This window comes from Hemicordylus capensis, chromosome 3, assembly GCF_027244095.1.
Source record: "Hemicordylus capensis ecotype Gifberg chromosome 3, rHemCap1.1.pri, whole genome shotgun sequence".
Lineage (NCBI taxonomy): Eukaryota > Metazoa > Chordata > Lepidosauria > Squamata > Cordylidae > Hemicordylus > Hemicordylus capensis.
In genome coordinates, this window is record NC_069659.1 from 278,410,557 (window position 1) to 278,430,445 (window position 19,889).

Consider the following 19,889-nt stretch of genomic DNA (forward strand, 5'->3'; position numbering starts at 1 on the left):
CCAGTTTGCGAGCGACACCAGTGCCGCATCTGCAGCATGAGTGGGAGTGACACTCCCTCCCTTTAAAAGGCAGGGAGAGCCACCCTGGCTGCGGTGTGAACCCAGAGCTGGCCAGACTTTGCTCGCAAATAGGGACATGCGGTCCCATTTGTGAGCTAAGTTACATCCCCTCATCTATCTGAACCTGGGCCGCTGTGAGTCTCCCTCCACCTCTGAAGCCCAGTGTGATGACACAACATGTGCAATAGATGGACACTTCCTTCTCCCAGGGACCGCTTTCTCATGAGAGTGCCTGGCTATGGAGACACATATACAGGCCGGAGGATTGTTGCCACACATCCTGGTTGCTAGATCCCTGCAAGCCTTGGGGAAGGGTATCCTAACAACACCTTTCCTGGTCCTGGTGACTGCTGCAAACCAGAAGTCCCCCTACCAATAGCCTGTCCCCCTACCGATAGCCTGGTCTCCCCACAACACATACCAATGTGTGGGTTTTTTTGCCCCACTTGGCTGCCAACCTTGCTAGGCAATGCTGAAAACAGTGGGTGCCCTGCCCTGGGATGCCCCACAGTGGCCAATTGACATATGCCACAACGCCGGTCCCTTCCCAGAGCATCTGGCTGTAGATGTGGTATCCATTCCCAGTCTTTCCCAATTCTGCACATCCAAAACCACTCAGATAAATGTAGCAGACCAGACTCCTTGGAAGTCTGGAAGGGTTGAATGGAGAAAGGTATGGAGTATGAATTCTTTTATTAACAAGAGATGCTGGGAACCCCACATCAGCAGGTCCCCCTAAAGTTGGAGGGCCTACCTCGTGAGTGTGCAGTCCAAGGAGACCCAAAGCTCATGGAGCCTCTGTTCCTCTCCAGTGGGCTGGCCCTTCTGTGGGAGGGCTAATCTCTGGCTGGCAAGCTGATACAGAGACAGAAATGTCTTGGGGCTTCCTGCACTGCTTGGCCCATGTCTATGAGTCCAAGAGCATCCTTTGTCAGGATCCTTTGCCTGCCTTCATATACATACTCCCTCCTAGGAAGTCATCATGATCCCTTTCTGGGAGTAACAAGAAACTAGTGCCCCTTTCCATCCCCTGGTATCAGTACTTGTGTGAGATTGTGTGGATGCAAGTGGTGCGCTGAAAGGGTTAAAATGCCTTTTCCCTGCCGAGGGTGAACGATCGATGCTGAGAGGGCATGATTGCTTTGGATATACTCCCTTGAAGATCATGGCCAATGGCAATGGTTGCTGCTCTGCTTACATCCTGACGCCTTGCCCACAGACTGGCAATGTGAGTGAAATGGGGCTTGCCAGGATTCAGCCTCAGTGAACCAGGAAGAGGGAGAGGTCCCTCTGCCTAGAAACCAGAGGCTGTGAAACTGTGGCTGGATAATCATCTGCGGGATGATTTCCAGATTCACAAATTAACCACAGGTTCATTTACCCAAGGTTTCACACTATGTCTGAAGGTGTTCCAAGAAAACTCAGTCTAATGTGCATCATTTTGTTCAGTTGCATTAGTTGAATCTTTGGGTCAGATGTTTTTGCTTTTCTAAGTTCAGAATTATAGGTTTCTGATTGCTGCTAATAACTGCTTGGCAACCAGACATTCTAAATTATAGAACTATAGCAGGGAAAAAATGTTTTCTTCAATTTCATTAGATTTCCTAGTACAACGTTTATCAAAATCAGCACTACTATAACACACCCCAAAGAGATAAATAAATGAATGGATGCCAGAGGTTGGAAAGGTGAACCCAGTCTCTTCTGTTGATAGCAGTATACAATCTGGAATTATAAAGATATATGATGCCCAGCTGATTTGACCCACAACAACATAAATTATTTGCATTCAGCATATTGAAGGGAGCATTTCCTTTTATAGGTTCCATTGCATTCTTTAACATCAGCCTTTTCATTGTTCACAGACAATTCAGGTTGGGTACAACTGCAATAACATATGGATGACATGCAGACTAAGGAAGCACCAGCATTTTTCATAAAGCACTGTGTCCAAACACAAGTCAAGTGGGGCAGTAAGGTAGGCAGCTGGACACATGAGTCTTAGGGGAGCTGCTAAAACAGCAAAGATCAGGCAGTAATTGAGGGGTTTTATGGCTAGCTGGGGCCTTACTCCTTCCTGTACTCCTAGGGCAGCCCTCTTCCTGAGGCTGGTTTTCCCTTCTCCCGAGAAGACTCATTAGGAGGTATACCCCAAGCAAGCAAGCTACACTACATCTGCAGAACCAGAATTTAGTCCCAACCCACCATTGTCTCTGCTCCAGGGAATCCAGGAGTGATTGAGGGCGCTTGAGGGAAGAGGCAAGAATCACAACAGGGGGTTCCGGGTCCCCAGAGCTCCAGGACTCCACCAATGGAATGTCTGGCTCTGGCTGCTCTAGTTCTGATGACTAGGCGGCGGGGCTGCCATCAGGTGTGCAGGGATTAGGGGTGTGCAGAACCAGTTCAAATCAAACCAGTTGAACTGGCCTGTTTCAAACTCGATCCAGACCAGCCTCAAAAAAAGGCAGCCAGTCCTAGTTCAAACTGGACCAGGCTGAAACTGCATCTATCTTATCTACCTGGACCAGGTTGAAACATGCAAAACATCCAGGGGGGCTGCAAGTGGGCTCCTTACTGGCTTTGATGGTGGTGCAGCATCAGGTCCTCTACTCTGCACTGGTGCTCCCTCCTTCCCCAGAAGTGTGGACCAGCGGCAGCCTGGTTCTGTCCTCCACAAATGTGCAAAGGTCATTTGTGTGACCACCGTGCATGCACAGAGGCCATTTGTGTGATCACACGGTACCTTCAACCTGGTTTGATTTGAATGGAGCAGGCCATCAACCAGTTCAACTGAACCAGCTCACAGACCAGCAGTTCGGTTGGAATTCAAACCAAATTCAAACCAAACCACCCTACCCAGTTCCATGCACACTCCTAGCAGGTATTCAGGCTGGGGCAGATTCCCCTTCTCCCTTGGATTCACCTTCGCCAGGATCAGTGTTTGAGTGAACTGTGATCACACTGGTGCTGCTGTGTACTGCACAAATGCAACTCCACTGTTTGTGCAGGGGATATTTTCAATTTATCTCTCCTGCCCCTGGAAGTGCTTTGCAACCCGGAAGTAGGTCCCAGAGGGCTGCATTACCCTCAGTTACTTACTTCCATGTTGCATGAAGCACTTCTGGGGACAGGGGAGACTGGAAAAAGTTCCTCCTCTCAAGTGAACAGCAGAGCTGCATTAATACAGAATGCAGCAGCACCAGCACTTTGTGAGAAGCACTGCTGCTTTGATAGTCAGGATGTCATCCTAGAATTTCTTCAGTTGAATATCAGCTTGTAAAGTCTAGTTATCTCAAATGTCTCCTTAAAAAAAAAAAATCTAGACTTTCAAATATTTAATCCCTCATGATTTCTGAAAGGATAGGAGAAGCATGTAAAGAATGTTGCTGGGCCTTCAGCTGGGCAGAATTCACACACTGAAAACTGATGCTTCCATGTGGGGCTGTAGATGTGGCTGCCAGAAGTATGACCTAGGGATGTGCATGAATCAAGTTTTATCATTTTGATTTGTACCTGAATTGAATCACCTCCGATTTGTTTTGAGTACAAAACTCTCCCCGAATCACCCCAGATTCTATTTGTACCCAAATTTCCTGAATCCAAATCCAAATCAATTTGAGGCAAAAAAGGGGTCCTGGGGGGAAAGAGTGGGGTGTATGGTAGTGCCCAATGGGTGGAGGCTACCATCCAAATGTCAAAGAAATTGGGGAAAGGGGTGATTTTTAAAGAATTTTTGAAGTTGGCACATCTTTAAGCTTTTCCCCATAGGGAATAATGGGGATTTCAGCAACCTTATAGCTCCATGTGGGGGGTGGGCACCAAGGTGTCCCAGAGTGGGTTGTGGTGGGTGGTAGTGCCCAATGGGTTCAAGGAAGCTACTGCCCAGATTTCAAAGGAATTGGGCAAAGGGGTGATTTTTAAAAGATTTTTGAAGTTGGCATGTCTTTAGGGCAGAAAGGGGGTTTCGGGGGCAGAAGAGTGGGTCAGGTGGTAGTTTCCCAATGGGTGCCTGCTACCAACCAGATTTCAAAGAAATTGGTGAAAGGGGTGATTTTTAAAGAATTTCTGAAGTTTGTGTTTCTTTAAGCTTTTTCCTCATTGGGAATTATGAGGAATTTCAGCAGCCCCATAACTCCACGTGGGGGGCACTGGGGTGTCCAAGAGTGGGGTGTGGTGTAGTGCACATAGGGTGCCTACCACCCCCCCCCAAATGACAAGCCATTGGGGGCACTGGGTTTTGTTGTTTCTGAGGTGTTCTGAGAGTAGATTTTCTGGAAGGAAATGAGAGTGGATTCAATGACAAACACTGAATCCACTCTCATTCCTACAAGAGAATCCAATCTCAGAACACCTCAGAAACTTCAAAATCAAAAATTCTTTTACAATAACCCTTGCCCAATTACTTTGAAATTTGGGTGGTAGCTTCCACCCATTGGGCACTACCACCCAACCCCCTTTGGCCACAAAATGGAGGTCCGAATCTCTGAATCTTTTGGGTCTGAATCTGGGGTGATTTGTTTTGTAACCGAATCTGGGCAATTGAGGACAGGGGTGATTTGTTTTCTCTACATATCTCCTGAATCAGCCAGATTCGGGTACAAATTGAAGTCGTTTTTTACCCAAATTGTTTCACACATCCCTAGTATGAGCTGTTCCTCTGAATGTTTTGGTTGTGGAAGCACTTATTTAAAACAATGACAGCAGCTCTGACCTAGTCATTAGATCACTAGTTACTTTTCATAGCATTTCCCACGATGGTGAAACTCAGACTGGGGCCATATAGGGTGAATATATTGAAATCATAGATGTACTCACTTGTGGGAATGATCAGGAAATGCCAAATCATATGCATTTCATAAATGGTACAAATTCAATTTGGACTTTGAAATAGTCTAATTTAATATCTATTAAGATTAATTTCCTTTTATTGTTCACTGTCAGTGCTGCTCAGTGGCTGCACAGTGCTATGGAATCACACTTCATTGCCCTATTTTGCTTTCCTGCATTTGGTAAGGGGAAATATACAACACAATTGTGGATGCTTAATTGGCTCATATGAAATCCCTGTACCGTGGTTTTGCAAACAAGCCAAGACAATTTATAAACATGCAAGGTGCCATGGATTGGGTTGGTGTAAATTAATTCATAAATAATCATATTTTTTTTATTGGTGGCAATTAGAACAGATTGAAGCCTCTGTTAACTCCCAAGTCAATTCTTTATTGCTTTCCTGAGCTCTGTAAATTGCTGCAGAGCTACCTGCAATATCTCACTCCTCTACCCAGTGAGTTCCAAGTTAATTTCTCTTTCTTGCCCACATAAGAGAAGAAATGATGCACAAACATACTTCCTATGGAAGGAAATCCTCAAAGCAAAATGACCAAACCACCCACATTCACACATCTATGCACATCCATCCATGAACATGAATGCACACACACTACACATCCACATGGATTGTTTTCTCCTGTGGTATCAGTGAGGACACATCTTCAAAATGATAACCAACATGATCACTATGGCCGCCTTCACACAATGCGAAACCAGAGTTGAACGGGACAGAGGTTGGATTTCGTGGCCGTCCCAATGTTTGCGAACCATGGTTGCATCTCAAAAGCGACCCGAGGTTTTCTTCCCCAGATTTCAGTTTGAAACTTCTGTTTGTAGTCAATTTTGCTGCTCCTACCTGAGGTTTGAAGGCAGCAGCATATTGTTTGAAGGCTGAATTGAAGGTAGTGCTTGCTATAACCAGAGTTGAGGGAAGGAAGCTCCTCCCTCTTTCCTTCTCTGAGTGGCTGCTGGGGCTGTCCTTCATGCCTGAAGGAAGCCCACACAGCCAGTTCCTGCACCCACACAGCCAATTCCCTCTCCTCTCTGCAGTCTCCTGGACTGAGATTTTGATCGTCTGGGAGGCACACAGCAGGGTGTGTGTGTGTGTGTGTGTGTGTGTGTGTGTGTAAACCGCAGGTCCATTGGCCCATGGTTTTGCATTACATGTGAAGGCGGTCTACATATACAGTGTAGGCACAGTTCCTATTTTTCCTTAGTTTTATGACTGGCTTACTTTCCACATGCAGGGAATTTATGAACCCAGATTTAGTTTATGAACCTTGGTACCATCTTGGTCTGGGGGTGCATGATACAACCACTTTGTTGTATCATGGTCTAGGTCTGATCACTGGCACTGTGCTTGGATGGGTGACCACCTGGGAACCCCAGGTACACTGACCTAAATTCCATGGCAGAAGAAAAGTGGATAAATAGACATTACATCAATGAACACAGAGTTAATATATGACATTTGGACTACAAGACAGAGTACAGTGAACCAGTCTATCCAATCAAGGTTGTTGCAACCATATGCAACTACAAGTTAGGGTGGTGAGTGCTATAAAAGGGGAAGTCTCTGAGAGTACATGTTGCATCTCTCATCCTCTTCACCAGCATCTCTCATCTCCTTCATCAACAGTGGCCCATCCAGCAGAGAATTATGATAGCAGCCGTGTCAAAAGGAAGACAGTCCAGGAATGTGTCTTTCCCCCTTCCAATCTACCGGTAATAGTCCGGCACCTCCAAGGTGAGCTAACTCCAGCCTTTCTATAGGGAAGCTGCTAGGAGATTGGGCTGCTAGATATTTGTATCATATTTGTGTGGAGGAGCCATATACCCAATGTGCAGTGATACACCCAAAGCTGAAACTGTCTCATTCTAATTTACACTGTTTACCTTACTGCCCACCATGGGTCATAGAAAACCATTCAAAAGCTTCTGACGGATGGGTTCATCTTGAAGAAGGTCTGCCAATGTCTGAGGTTTATCTGAAATTAACCCATGAACTGAGAATAATGGGGAGGCACATAAGTAAAAAAAAATACTAGACAGTTTTATATGAATCTGGTGAATCACATCAGCAGTTACAGTAGCACAACGGTTATCAATCCTTATGTTTCAGAGTGTAGGCTGGTTTCCAGAAAGAAATATTGTCCCTCAAGCCATGCTCTCAATCCTTCATGGTACCATGCATAATGCAGGCTTTGAAGGTGTTTGATTGTGGCCTGGGTTAATTGACACAGCGGAATTAGTAAAACAGAAATCATTTGGGGAATATAAAATAAACTCTGTGCATCATGTGTTAATTAGTGGATGCTGATCAACTTCTTGTTTTAGACATGGCCTGCCTGTTTGGGTCAGTCTGCCAGATTGCTCTCTTTTGTGGAGTACTGGAAGTACATCTGAGAGATGTGTTCAGATTCTGGCTCACCTGAGGATAGAGGTGATTCATATGACCAAAACTGACCATAGAGTAATGGCATCATGCTTTATGCAGAAGATGCCATATTCAGTTTCTGGCATCTCCAATTAAAAAAAAAAAACTCTTAGAAAGCAAAGCTGAGAAGGACAATTCATTACGGGGTACAATTCAAAGTGCTGTCTTTGACATTTAAAGCCCTAAACAATCTGGGACCCTCTTGCTTTATTGATTATCTCTTTCTATATGAGCTTGCCAGAGCCTTAATATCAGCTTTGAAGACCCTGCTCTCCACACTGTCCTTGTCAGATATTCATTGATAGCTATGGGAAACAGGGCCTTTTTGGTGGTGAAACTGCTACAGCTTTGGAACACCCTCTCCAGGAAGATTCAACAGGCTCCCGGCTGCCTTTAGGTGGGTAGACCATTATGTATCTTTATTGCAAAGCTTTTAGTCATTCATTGTTATAACCAGTCAAAAAGGGGATGGCCACTTAATAACTTTAGTGCTGCAGCTGCTTCTTTATTCTGGAAACTGATATTTTATTATTTTTAGTGTTATTTGGTTTTATTGTTTTAAATTGATTGTTAATCACCTTGTATTTTTTTTAAAGTGGGATATACATCCGGAAAATGAATTAGCTAACAAACAAACAATCCTTCCTGTCTTGTTTCCATATTTGTTTGTTTATTGGTGGGTGGTTGAATTTCCAGGAGGCTCAGCTGAGGCTGTGAAATAGCAGATGAAATAAGTTCCCATTTCTAGAAGCAATATAATCAAGATATGCATGTGGCACCATTCTTTTGTGGGACGCTTAATATCTCAAGGATTCTGAAACAGCTGCATTGGCTACCAATCTGTTTTTGAAGCCAGTTCCAAGTGCTGGTGCTCAGCTTTGAAGATCAACATGGCTGGGGCTGGGTATATCCACTTCAGACTGAGCATGCATTAGGAAATTAGAACTGACCAGAGCTGGGCATGTCACCTGGTGACACAAATGGCCTGTGTGCATGTGCAGAGATCACAAAAATGGCCTCTGCACATGCACAGAGGCCCAAAGCAGGCTGCAGCCAGCCCAGGCTGTCATTTGGGTGGCTGGCACGGGGGTTGGAGGAGTCCCCTCCTCCTCCTCCAATGTCTCCGGCTCTGCCATCCCCACCATCCTGGTGCATGCATTTTAAAGGTAAAATGAAGGCTTTCTCCCACCTCCTCAGCCCACATTTACTGGGAATGCCCTTTACTTGTAAAGGGGAATCCTCACTGGATTTCTCTTTACAAGTGTATTCCTTGAGTTGGCTCGTGAGCCAGTTCTTTGAACTGGGGGTTGGTCCAGTTTGAACTCAGACTGCTTGGACTGGGCTGGCTCGATGTCGAGCCTGCTTGCACATCCCTACATTGCGATTGGTACTATTTAACTTATTCATAAGTGATCTGGAATCAGCAATGAGCAATGAGATAGTTAAATTTGCCAGTGACAGCAAATTATTAAAAATATGCAACCAAAACAGATTGTAAAGAGGTCTAACAGGATTTCTCCAAAATCAAGTGAATGGGCAATGAAATGACAAATGAAATTTTGTAAGTAATTGTAAAGTGATATTCACTGTGGCAAAACAAAATGGAGCCACACATACATTGATGGAATTATTGCTGGTGATGACCAACCAAGAAGGAGATTTTGGGGTCATGGTACATAGTTCTGTTAGGCATTCCAGAAATGGGAGTCTCTGTACATCCCCTGGTGCCCCTACAGAGGTGCACGGTCAGGTTTGTCTCATCTCTAGGAGGGTCTGGGAAGAAAACAGTGTTTATCACTGGAGATTGGAGTAGCCTAAGGAATTAGTTAGGGAAGAAGTGCAGTCCCAGCTTCCTACTTTGTGAGAGCACAGACAGGGCACTTCAACACTCCAAAAAGGAGTTTCCCTCATGAGGACTCTAAAACACTCTTGAAACCACCAGGACAAGGCAACCATCGCTCTTTTTCCACTTCTGCATGTTCCTGCACACCTGACCACTGGGCTAACCTTAGTTCCTTCAAACCTCCAGGATCATTCAAATCTTTAGAGTCAATATGTAATGGTTTGAATATTGGACTAAGTCCTGGGAGACCTGCATTCCAATCCCCAATCAGCCATGAAACTCACTGGGTGACTCCGCATCAGTCACTTATCTTTCAGCCTAATTCACCTTGCAGGGTTGTTGTGAGGATAAACATGACCATGTATACCACTCTGGGCACCTTGGAGGAAGAGCAGGATATAAATGTGAAGAAAGAAAGAGAAAGAGAGAGAGAGAGAGAGAGAGAGAGAGAGAGAGAGAGAGAAATCCTGAAAGTCAACACTTTGCTTTAGAGAAAAGTCTATTTCAGAACTCTGTCTATTTGTCTGTCTATTTCAAAATTCATTGTTACATTGTTCTCTGCTAGAGATCACTCTGCTAACCATTTACCCAGAGGAGCACTGACTAGTGCCTTTTTACGCTCTAAAATTAGCCAGCCAAAAACCCTCCAAACTGCACAGCTTCTGGGATTCATCCCAGAGATCATGACCCCTCTGCTCCTTCATCAGGGCATCCTACCTTCCCACTGGAGACCCGGACTCTTCTTCCTTCACATTGGACAAACTGTACAAAAAGACTTCCCTCTTCCCTCTGCTCCTGGGAATTTTCCCTTTCCCCTCCCAATTCCCCCTTCCTTCGTGTGTGTGTGTGTGTGTGTGTGTGTGTGTGTGTGTGTGTGTGTGTGATTGCAATATATCAGGCCAAGCAAGGAAATTGTGTCAGGTCTGTCTTTTACCACTGAAGGATGACCTCCAACCAATTTTTCTGGCAAGGAGGATCCCTTTGCCCTGTGCACAAACCTTCCCTTCTTTCTCTTTAATAGAACCCCAGCAGTTCACAATTTCCCCATAATTGGCCCCTGGCAGTGTGGATAAAATCCCCCTTCTCAAACTCCACTTCCTGATTTCCAGAAGCCTCATAGTTCAGCCCCTCAATCTGCCTCTTACAGGGAAGGCAGTAGCCGGCTCTCATTTCATAGTAAAAGAAGCCACTTCTTCCTTTCCCTAACTTCCCTGGTTCTTGTGCCTCTGTCCCCTATCCTTTGGCCAATTCTTTTGATAGTCATTTTTCTCTGGGGTCGTCTTTCTCCGGGGCTGGGGAGTTCATGGGCCACGTGGCCCCCAGAAGCCCCAGTATACCTTGCGTGAGCACGCAGGGCATACTGGGGAGACCCCCAGAGACAGGAGGCGGCTTTTCGCCTCCACTCCAGGGGTCTACTCATGAGTAGGCATGGCGTGAAGCCACGCCGCAGCTACTCACAATTTTGAAAACCAAGTTTGCGGAGCACTCGCTCCACAAACCTGGTTTTTGACCAGGGGTTCTTGAGCAGGTTACCCACTCTAGAACCACCAGGCTTGCAGCTGAGCCTGGTGGTTCTTACAATTAACAAAAATCAGGCTAGGCTCTCCTAGTCGATTTTTGTTAATCATGAGAATAGCACCACTAGCTGACAACTATTACATTTAGCCACACTAGCTAAATGGAACTTCTAGTAGAGCTGAGCTAAATGTTTTTGTAAAATTTCAGCAGTGCCATTTCTCCTCCACCACTTTTCAACAAAAGCATTATCAAAGCAGTTTACACAGAAAATGGAAGATCCTTCCCTGTCCCAAAGGGGGTCACAATATAAACTCAAGGGAGATCTGGCAACAGACGGTGGGAGGGATGCTGTGCTGGATTAAATAGGAATAGTTGCTCCTTGCTGCTACATAGAAGAGAGCCACCACTTTTAAAAGCAGGGGATCAAATATCAGATTCTTTGCACAGTAGTGCACATGTAGGACTCTCTCCTGACAGTCGGAAACCATGAAGTCCTGATTGTGCAAGCTGGGGACAAAAATTTCTCCAAAGTGAAATTTGAAAGAAAATTTCAAAGTCCCTCCAAGGAGAAACTGAAATCTGAAGAGGAATTTCAGGGTTTCTCTCAGAGAGAAATATCTCTCAGCAGAATTTTCTCAGAGGGTTTCTTCACATACATTTGGATTCACCTAAGCTTTATACAGACATTTAACTGAATGCAAGAACATGGTTCTGCTCCTTCTCTCATGCATTTCTTCTAAGTGCCCTGTTCCCTCTTTATGTTCAATGCACATTAAAAAACCTGTAGAATATATAGAGGCAGAGATCTACACACATACGATTATTCATATGGTATCTTCATACTTACAATACAATTCTTACAATAGGACATTTCCTAGCTATACCCTGCATTTAAAAACAAAGAGCATAGGAAGCTGCCTTCTACCGAGTCAGACCATTGGTCCATCTAGCTCAGTATTGCTAAACAGATTGTCAGCGGCTTCTCCAAAGTTATGGCGGGAGTCTCTCTCAGTCCTATGTGGAGTTGCCAGGGAGGGAACCTGGAACAGTTTGAATGCAAGCATGTAGATGTAGGGATGTGCAAACCTGTCCGGTGGTAGGTTCGGGGGTTCGGGATCAAACCGAACACCTCCCGCCCGGTTCCTTCTGGACCGGAACCAAACCGCCAGACAGGTCCGCAAACTTTTTTTTAAAAAAAATTAAAAATAGAGTTAAAATACCTGTAGCCCCTTTGGGGGGCTTCCTGTAGGCCACGGGTGTGTGTGTGTGTCCACGAAGGCTTCCCCTCCTCCACCGGCTTCTCAAATAACCACCGCTGCCTGTTATGTTGAGTATTTTTGGCCCTTTCAGGCCTCCGTAAAGGCGTGCAGTGGCCATTTTGGCCACCGACGCGCATGCGTACATGGCCTCAGCGAGGCTTGGCATGGCCTACGGCCTCGCAGAGGTCATTTGCTCATGCGTGGTGGCCATTTTGAAAAAACAAAATGGCCACTGGACCGGACCAGGGGGGTTCGATGGGGGCCAGACCAAACTTGGCCAGTCTGGTTCTAGTCCAGTCCAGACTTGAACCGAACTGGGCCAGCTGGTTCCATGCACACCCCTATGTAGATGCTGCTCCCAGATCACCCCCATCCCTTACACTGCTCACATGTAGAGGCTATTCACACACTCATGCAAAACTGGGCTAAGGGAGCCCAGCCTGGTTTTGCACATCTGTGAACCACCAGGATCGGGCTCAACCCCAACGGCAAACCCATTTGTGAAGCCTCCCTCCAAAATGAGGTTAGAAGAGCGAGCGCTCTCCTAACCTTGTTATTTTGATTTTCTGTCAGCCGTGGCTGCTTGCAGCCACATTGCCAGACTGCAGCACCCTCTGGGTGGGGAGGGGGATCCCTATAATGCACCACACACCTGCATGGTGCATTATTGGAGCTCTGGGGGTGGGGCAAAGCACCATGCCCCAGCACCCCGACCCTCGGAGCTACCAGAAGCTCATCTGGGCAAGTAATTCACCCGCCCAAGGGAAGCCAACGGATCATCTGCAGGGAGGTAAGCTCTTCAGGGCATCCTTCCCACAAATCCTGCAGCCTTTTCTCACTGCTCATGAGAAAGGGCTCGTAGTCTCCCATTCAAATGCAAACCATTCAGATGCAAACCTTCTTCATGCTTGTTACCACAAGACCAGCTCTCCTTCCAAGTATCCAGGTTCACTCAGTCATTCACACAAAAACATGTACATGTGTATAGACCTTTGTATGCACATACAAAATAATATCTCAATGGGGTAATGTTGAATTCTGCAACTCTCCTCTGCTGGCTTGTAGAAGGGTAGATCTAAAATGAACCTACAGTCTTCTAGAAGGGTGGTTCTAGAAGAATGCAATAAAAATAAAATAGCAATTTAAAAATGCAACAAAATAGGTATAATTCACACTGAATGTGTCTTGCTCCCAAACTCTTTCAGTAATGATAACTATATAACTAACCTACTCATTCTCAGCACAGAAAACTGCCTTACATAATTCCCTGTTCTGCAACTTTAATTCCTTAACTTTTTGTCCTCTCCTCACTAACTAGGGACAAAGTAAATAACTGATCCTCTCATAACAATTTTTTTAGTGAAGCTTAATATGGTTATTATCTTTCCAAGTCTTTTATTTTCATGAGGCTTCTGTCCATATTCCACCACTTTTCCTCTTAGGAATAATTTTCTCCACCCTTTGTTATTCTATCCTGAACTGTCTCCAATTTATCTACATCTTTTTTATCTACATCTCAACGTGAGCACAATATTCCAGCTGTGGTCTAGCTAGTGCCAACTGGAGTGGAACTATTACATCTCGTGTCAGTGAATCAATTTGCAGCATAAGAAATTAGTACATCAATCTTGGAAATATCTGTTCAGCTGGCACTGGAAACCTAGCTATTCATCACCATTAACCAGATCCTGAAGCAACGCTCTTGCTGATCACAGTAAGGGGAGGTTCCATGTTCTTCTACCCTCATTTCCAAGCCCTTAGCTTGCCATCTTGTTCAAACAATTGAAGTGAGGAAGAAAGACAAAAGCAAATAATTTAATTAGTTACATTCTGTGACTAATACAATTACATAGCATATCAGCATATGTTTTCTGGTTAAGCAATGGGCAGGAGCGTAGTACAGTTGGAATGGGCTCTGAGGAAAAAAGTGAAGATGGGCCCCTGCACTCCCATTTTCTTCTTGGCAGAGGCAAGAGGAGAGTGAAGAGCAAGCTGTTTCCCAGCTGGCTGCCCTTCCTTCCCTCAGGGACGTGTGGACATTTGTCTCAGACTCTTCCCACTACACTCCAAGTGATCCAACCACCTGATAAATTGCACCATTAAGAAACTAGTGGGAGAACATTTACATCTTCCAGGAAGTCTCAGGGACATATTTCTGGACAGCAAAGAGCACTAATGGAGTCAGGATCAGCAACAATCACTCTGTCCTTAACCCATGCACGCTCTGCTGTTCAACAAGACGGCTGAGGTTGGAGCAGCTTTGCTTTGCAAGGATGCAGCTCCTTTATGGCAGCAGATGGTTGTGTAACATGTAGGCCAGTGTCTTTATCTCATACATTAAGCCTCACATAGAAATAGTTCCCCACTTTTGCATTCCATGGCCATTTGGTCCCATTGTTCAGAGGTCTTGATCAAAACATCGAACCTATCTCAATACTTTAGCTAATTAGCTAACAGTGCTACTTTCTCTACTATTACTACTGTTGCGAAATCACTATATTTATCTCATTAACTCTGCATAATAATGGTCACCTTCTACTCCTCTTCCACTCCTAGCTGTTGATCCACCTTGCTGATTTGGGGAGATGCAGATAACAAAAATACAATTATTTCAGTTGAACAAATGCAATAAAAATCTGAGAAATAGCTATGGGCGGACATACCTGGAATAGTGCTACTTGGTATTCTTAAAACGTCGTTTTCAAAAAGCTTCAGCCTTCAATGGCATACTATAAACAATTCCACCACCTAATGAATGAAGCAAACTAACAAACTAAATAAGCGCTGCATTTGTGTTTACTGGAACATCTGTTGTGAATATCACAAATTCTAAAAACAAATTTGCTTCTCATTGGAAGCGGAGAACTTGCAGTTTGCAAATGTTGCTTTGACTATTCCTTTTCAGCGATTATTTTAAATATCAAACTGCTGCTTATTACGTTTAAAGGTCTAAAAAGCTTGGGCCCCAGGTACCTTAGGGACCATCTGCCCCCTGTTGAATCTTCCTACCTAAATAGGTCGGATGGGAGGGATCTGCCCCATGTGCTAAAACCTCCTGAGGTTCATTTGTCAAACACATGGGACAGGGCCTTCTCAGTAATTACTCCCAGGCTGTGAAACTCACTCTCAGACAAGATCCACATACATACATACATACATACATACATACATACATAAATGTCTGTCTGTCTGTCTGGCTGGCTGGCTGGCTGGCTGGCTCCCTCCCTCCCTCCCAACCTTTCTGGAGAAACTGAACACTGCCCTTTTTATTCATACCTTTGGCCAATCGGTAGCCATCTGATTTCCTTTTTGTTGGTTGTAGCTGTGCTTGTATGTATACTTGGGGTATGGTTTAAATTAAATCTTTTTTTTTAGGATACACACATATTACAGTACAGTTTTTTCAAATATTTTCAAAAAATACTTTTAAAACAAATTGAACATTAACACAAATATACAATAATAATAAAAGAGAAAAAGGACAATAAAGAATCCTATAATAGAGGTTAAACATATTGATATTTACAGTATATTTTATTTTCCAATAGACAATAAAGGTTGCTATTGTTTAAGAGATACTGATTTATTTATTTTTGCCTTCCAGTTCTTGGCCTAACTAGCTCTGTAAGTTTAGTCAGTTGTGCTATACTCCCAACTCTGTTAACCAATTCTTTACAAGTAGGTGGACAATTTCTCTCTCCAGTTTTTAGCAATGATTAATCTTGCTGCTGTTAACAAATTATATATCATTGTTCTCTGCACCTGGGAATTGCAACAAGTAACTCTGATAGTATTGCTTTGGGATCCATCTGAAGTTGAGAGAGAGAGAGAGAGAGAGAGCGAATATTCGCAAAATTTATTTATTTTTGAACATGCCCACCATATATGTAAAATATCTGCCATCTCTGAGCCACATCGTCAGCCTTTATTTTTGTTTTTCTTTGGAAACATTGTATTTAACCTTTGTGGGGTAATATACCTATAGTAAAGTATCCAGATGCTATGATTGTTGTTTTGTTTGTTGTTCACTGCCCTGAGGTCTCAAGATGAATGGCAGTATATAAATGTAAATAATAAATAAATTAAATAATGGTTCTAATTAGAGTTTCATTCAAATTCCATAACAAATCAGAACCCAGTAGCAGACGGTGGGGTCAGCTTTCCACGGACCAGTTTGGATTGTATTTCGTAACATCAGTAGCCCTGTCCAAAAAGTAATTTGAACCAGTTCATGAGCAGCACTAGGACGGCCTTTAGATCCCTAAAACTTGGCACAATATGCTAAAATAACCACCTTCAAGATAGACATATTCACGGTGAGGAGACGTAAGACTTTACATATATATTGATGCTCTTGTGCATGAATAGAGTATCAAAGGCAGGCTGAGAAATTGTGAGCACTGCACCATCTATTTATCCTCACCTTTTCTGGCTGCACTGTGTGCAGCAACACTGAATGCCTCTGTAAAGTCTGAGACCTCCCAACCTCCTCTGTAAGAACATTCCATGGGGAAATTTTGCATTGTATTTTTTATTCTACTTTCTGCTGTTCCTACTCAGGTTCATAGTTTTTCTAGGCAATTTTCTTAATGGCCATACTCTCATTTCTAGCAGAATAATTCATTAATCCTGGTGGCCTTATTCAGACTGATAATTAATTTTCTACAAGATCATATTCTGACTTTTAATATAACCATATACATATAAAGCAGAATCCATTTCTTTTCTTGTCAAAAGATTGCAAAGGGTTTTTTAAAAATAACATTTGTACCCCACCCTTCAGTAGAAAAATATTTTCAGGGCAGCACTGTAGTCATTAAAAATAATTTAAAGAATAAAACAATGGCTGACATGATGAGCAGGCACTTTGCATGACAACTTCCATTGAAAATAATGGAAGTAGAATTGCGCAACCGAGATTGCACAACATAGGAACATAGGAATCTGTCTTACAGCAAATTAGACCATTGGTCCCTCTAGATCAGTATTGTTTACACTGACTGACAGTGGCTCCTCAAGATTTCAGGCAGGAGTCTCTCCCAACTCTATCTGAAGATGCCAAGGACTGAACTTGAGATTTCCCCCATTCAAAACAGATGCTATACCAATGGGCTATGGTCCCATCACTGACTTAATGTGTGCAACTTTATGTATAGTCTTGCACAAAACTAGCCCAATTCAGACATTATGCTGTACGAGTGTACAGATGTCTGTACACTCCTAGATGTGTTTGTGTGAATGACTGTAAAGGTAAAGTGTGCCGTCAAGTCGATTTTGACTCCTGGCGCCCACAGAGCCCTGTGGTTGTCTTTGGTAGAATACAGGAGGTGTTTACCATTGCCTCCTCAGACGCAGTATGAGATTATGCCTTTCAGCATCTTCCTATATCACTGCAGCCCAATATAGTACCAGCGGGGATTCAAATCGGCAACCTTCTGCTTATTAGTCAAGCATTTCCCCACTGCGCCTCTTAAGGTGACATGAATGACTGTACCTATGTTCATTTTAAAAGTGAACCTGGATATAGGCCTTTCAAATGCATGATACAAATTGGAAGTGTACTTCTGTACATTTGAACCTGTATTGCATAACATGTGAATGACTGTACTTCTGTACACTATACACTTGTTGTATGAGTGTTGAACGTAATGTGTGAATGGGCCTGTACTGTGTGTGCTATGTTGGACAACCATGGCAGATCAGGCAGTTGAGAATTGCCAGTGTTACTCTGTTCATCATGTCAGATAGTACATCAAAACCCATAACTTGTTCTTTCACCAATACAAAGGCCTTTGTATTGAACTTTGGGTTTGGCTCTTAAAGAGGCAATTTTATTGGTACCCAGGTCCTAAGTCGTATAGCGTTTTACAGGTAAGCACCTGATTCAATACTTGAATCATGCTCAGAAATAATAATGATGATGATGATGATGACGACGACGACGACACAATAAAGTTGTTGCGATGATCTTCTGGAACCTTTGCAAAAATTACAAATTGCCAGCAAGCAAGAATTGGTGGAATCATCTAATTGAGAAGGTCACAGAAAATGAGGAGGCAAAAATCCTTGGGGATTTTAGAACACAAACTGATAGGCATTTAGCACACAATACGCCAGATCTGACAGTCATCAAGAAGAATCGGGTTCTGATAATTGATATTGCAATCCCAGGGGATAGACGAGTTGGCCAAAAAACAACTGGAGAAAATAACTAAATACAAGGACCTTCAGATTGAAATTGAGCGGTTCTGGAAAAAGAAAACAGTAGTGGTGCCAATAGTTGTTGGTGCCTTTGGTGCAGTACCAAAAGAACTTGAACACCATCTCAGCACCTTGGGCATCGATAACATTACAACACATCAGCTACAGAAGGCCATCCTACTCGGGACAGCACAAATACTATGACACTATCTTTAGTTTTTCTTTAGTTATCCTAGACCCCTGGAAAGGGCCCGATAATTAAAGTACAAATCCAGTCAATAACATCTGGTAGACTGTGTGTAAATAGACAATAATAATTTATTATTTTATTTATTTATTTTTATATACTGTTTTTCAATGAAAATGTTCAAGTGGTTTACATAGAAAAAGAAGAATGGTAAGAAGATGATTTTCTCTCTCTCCAAAGGGCTCATAATCTAAAAACAAATGCAAGGCAGACAACAGCCACCGCCAGGATTCTCTGCTGGCGTTGAGTAAGGATAGTTGCCCCTCCCCTACTAGATATAAAATAATCAACACTTTGAAAGATGTTCTTTGCCCAATTAGCAAAGGATCCAGAAGTCAATGAAGACCAATTAAAAGGTAGCCCCACATATAACACATTGGGATTATTAAGTAGAGAGCTTACCATGAACATTTCCAGACTGGGCTTTTAGCTTGCTTTCCCTCTGGAATGGAGGGTGTGCATTCACATATCAGCCAGATTTACACCAAAGTCCCTGTGAGCTATCAGGGAACACTCCAGACACGATTCGGGGTTTTTCATTGCACGTTAGAGGGAAGCCCAATTTATGTCCAGGGTTAAAACATTACCTTTTTGCATTGTTTAGGGGTAAATTCAAACTTGCAGTAAATCCTGCTGTCTGGAAATGCTCCAGGAGATGGATAACTGTGGCCAGGCTTTCCCTATCCAGGAGGAATTAAGTACTGGTGCACCAGCCTTAGCTGGTGAAAGATGTAATCTATGCTACAGAAGACACTTGAGCTTCCAGTAATAAAGATGGTTCATTTAGCACCTCCAGACCTGAAGTTTGTTGTGGGGGCGGGGTGGGGGTGGGAGGTACGACACTGCTTAGAACAGGCTGAACACAATTCCCATTGTCAGACAAGGCACCACAAGATTACTTTCTTGTTCAGATAACAGGCTATTGGCAGATTGATATTCCAGGTTAGATCCCATTTACTCACTAGATACTGTTACCCAGATAGCCTGTTTTGAGGTTCCCAGGATTTGGAGCTATAGGCTTGTAGTTTCCATTTTTTGTCTCCAAACATACGGGATTGTGAGTTCACATGAGCTAACTCATGGAGTATGTCACTTGGCATGTAGCATGGAGTATGTCACTTGGCATGTAGAATGGGAAAGGTGGCTCTAGGTCAAGTGTAACCCACGACTGCAGGAGGACTATCCTTCTGCTCACTTCCCTGATTGCAACTCAGGTGAGCAAGCTGAAGTAGTCACGGGGTTAATTAAGGACTATTCTTATAAAGAACTAGCCAAATGCTCCCCCCCTGTGTTGAAACATTGGATTAGTTCAAGCTTATCAGCTTCACAAGAAGGGCTAGATAAGAGGTAACAGGCTCATCTCCTTCCCTAACAAAAGTGTTCAAGGTGTGGGAAGTAGGCTTGTTAAAACATTCCTAGGTACTCCCAAGGTCCCTCGTGACCACGAGATAAGCTCTGATGTGCCCATTTCATTCGACCACACAGGTTTCTTAA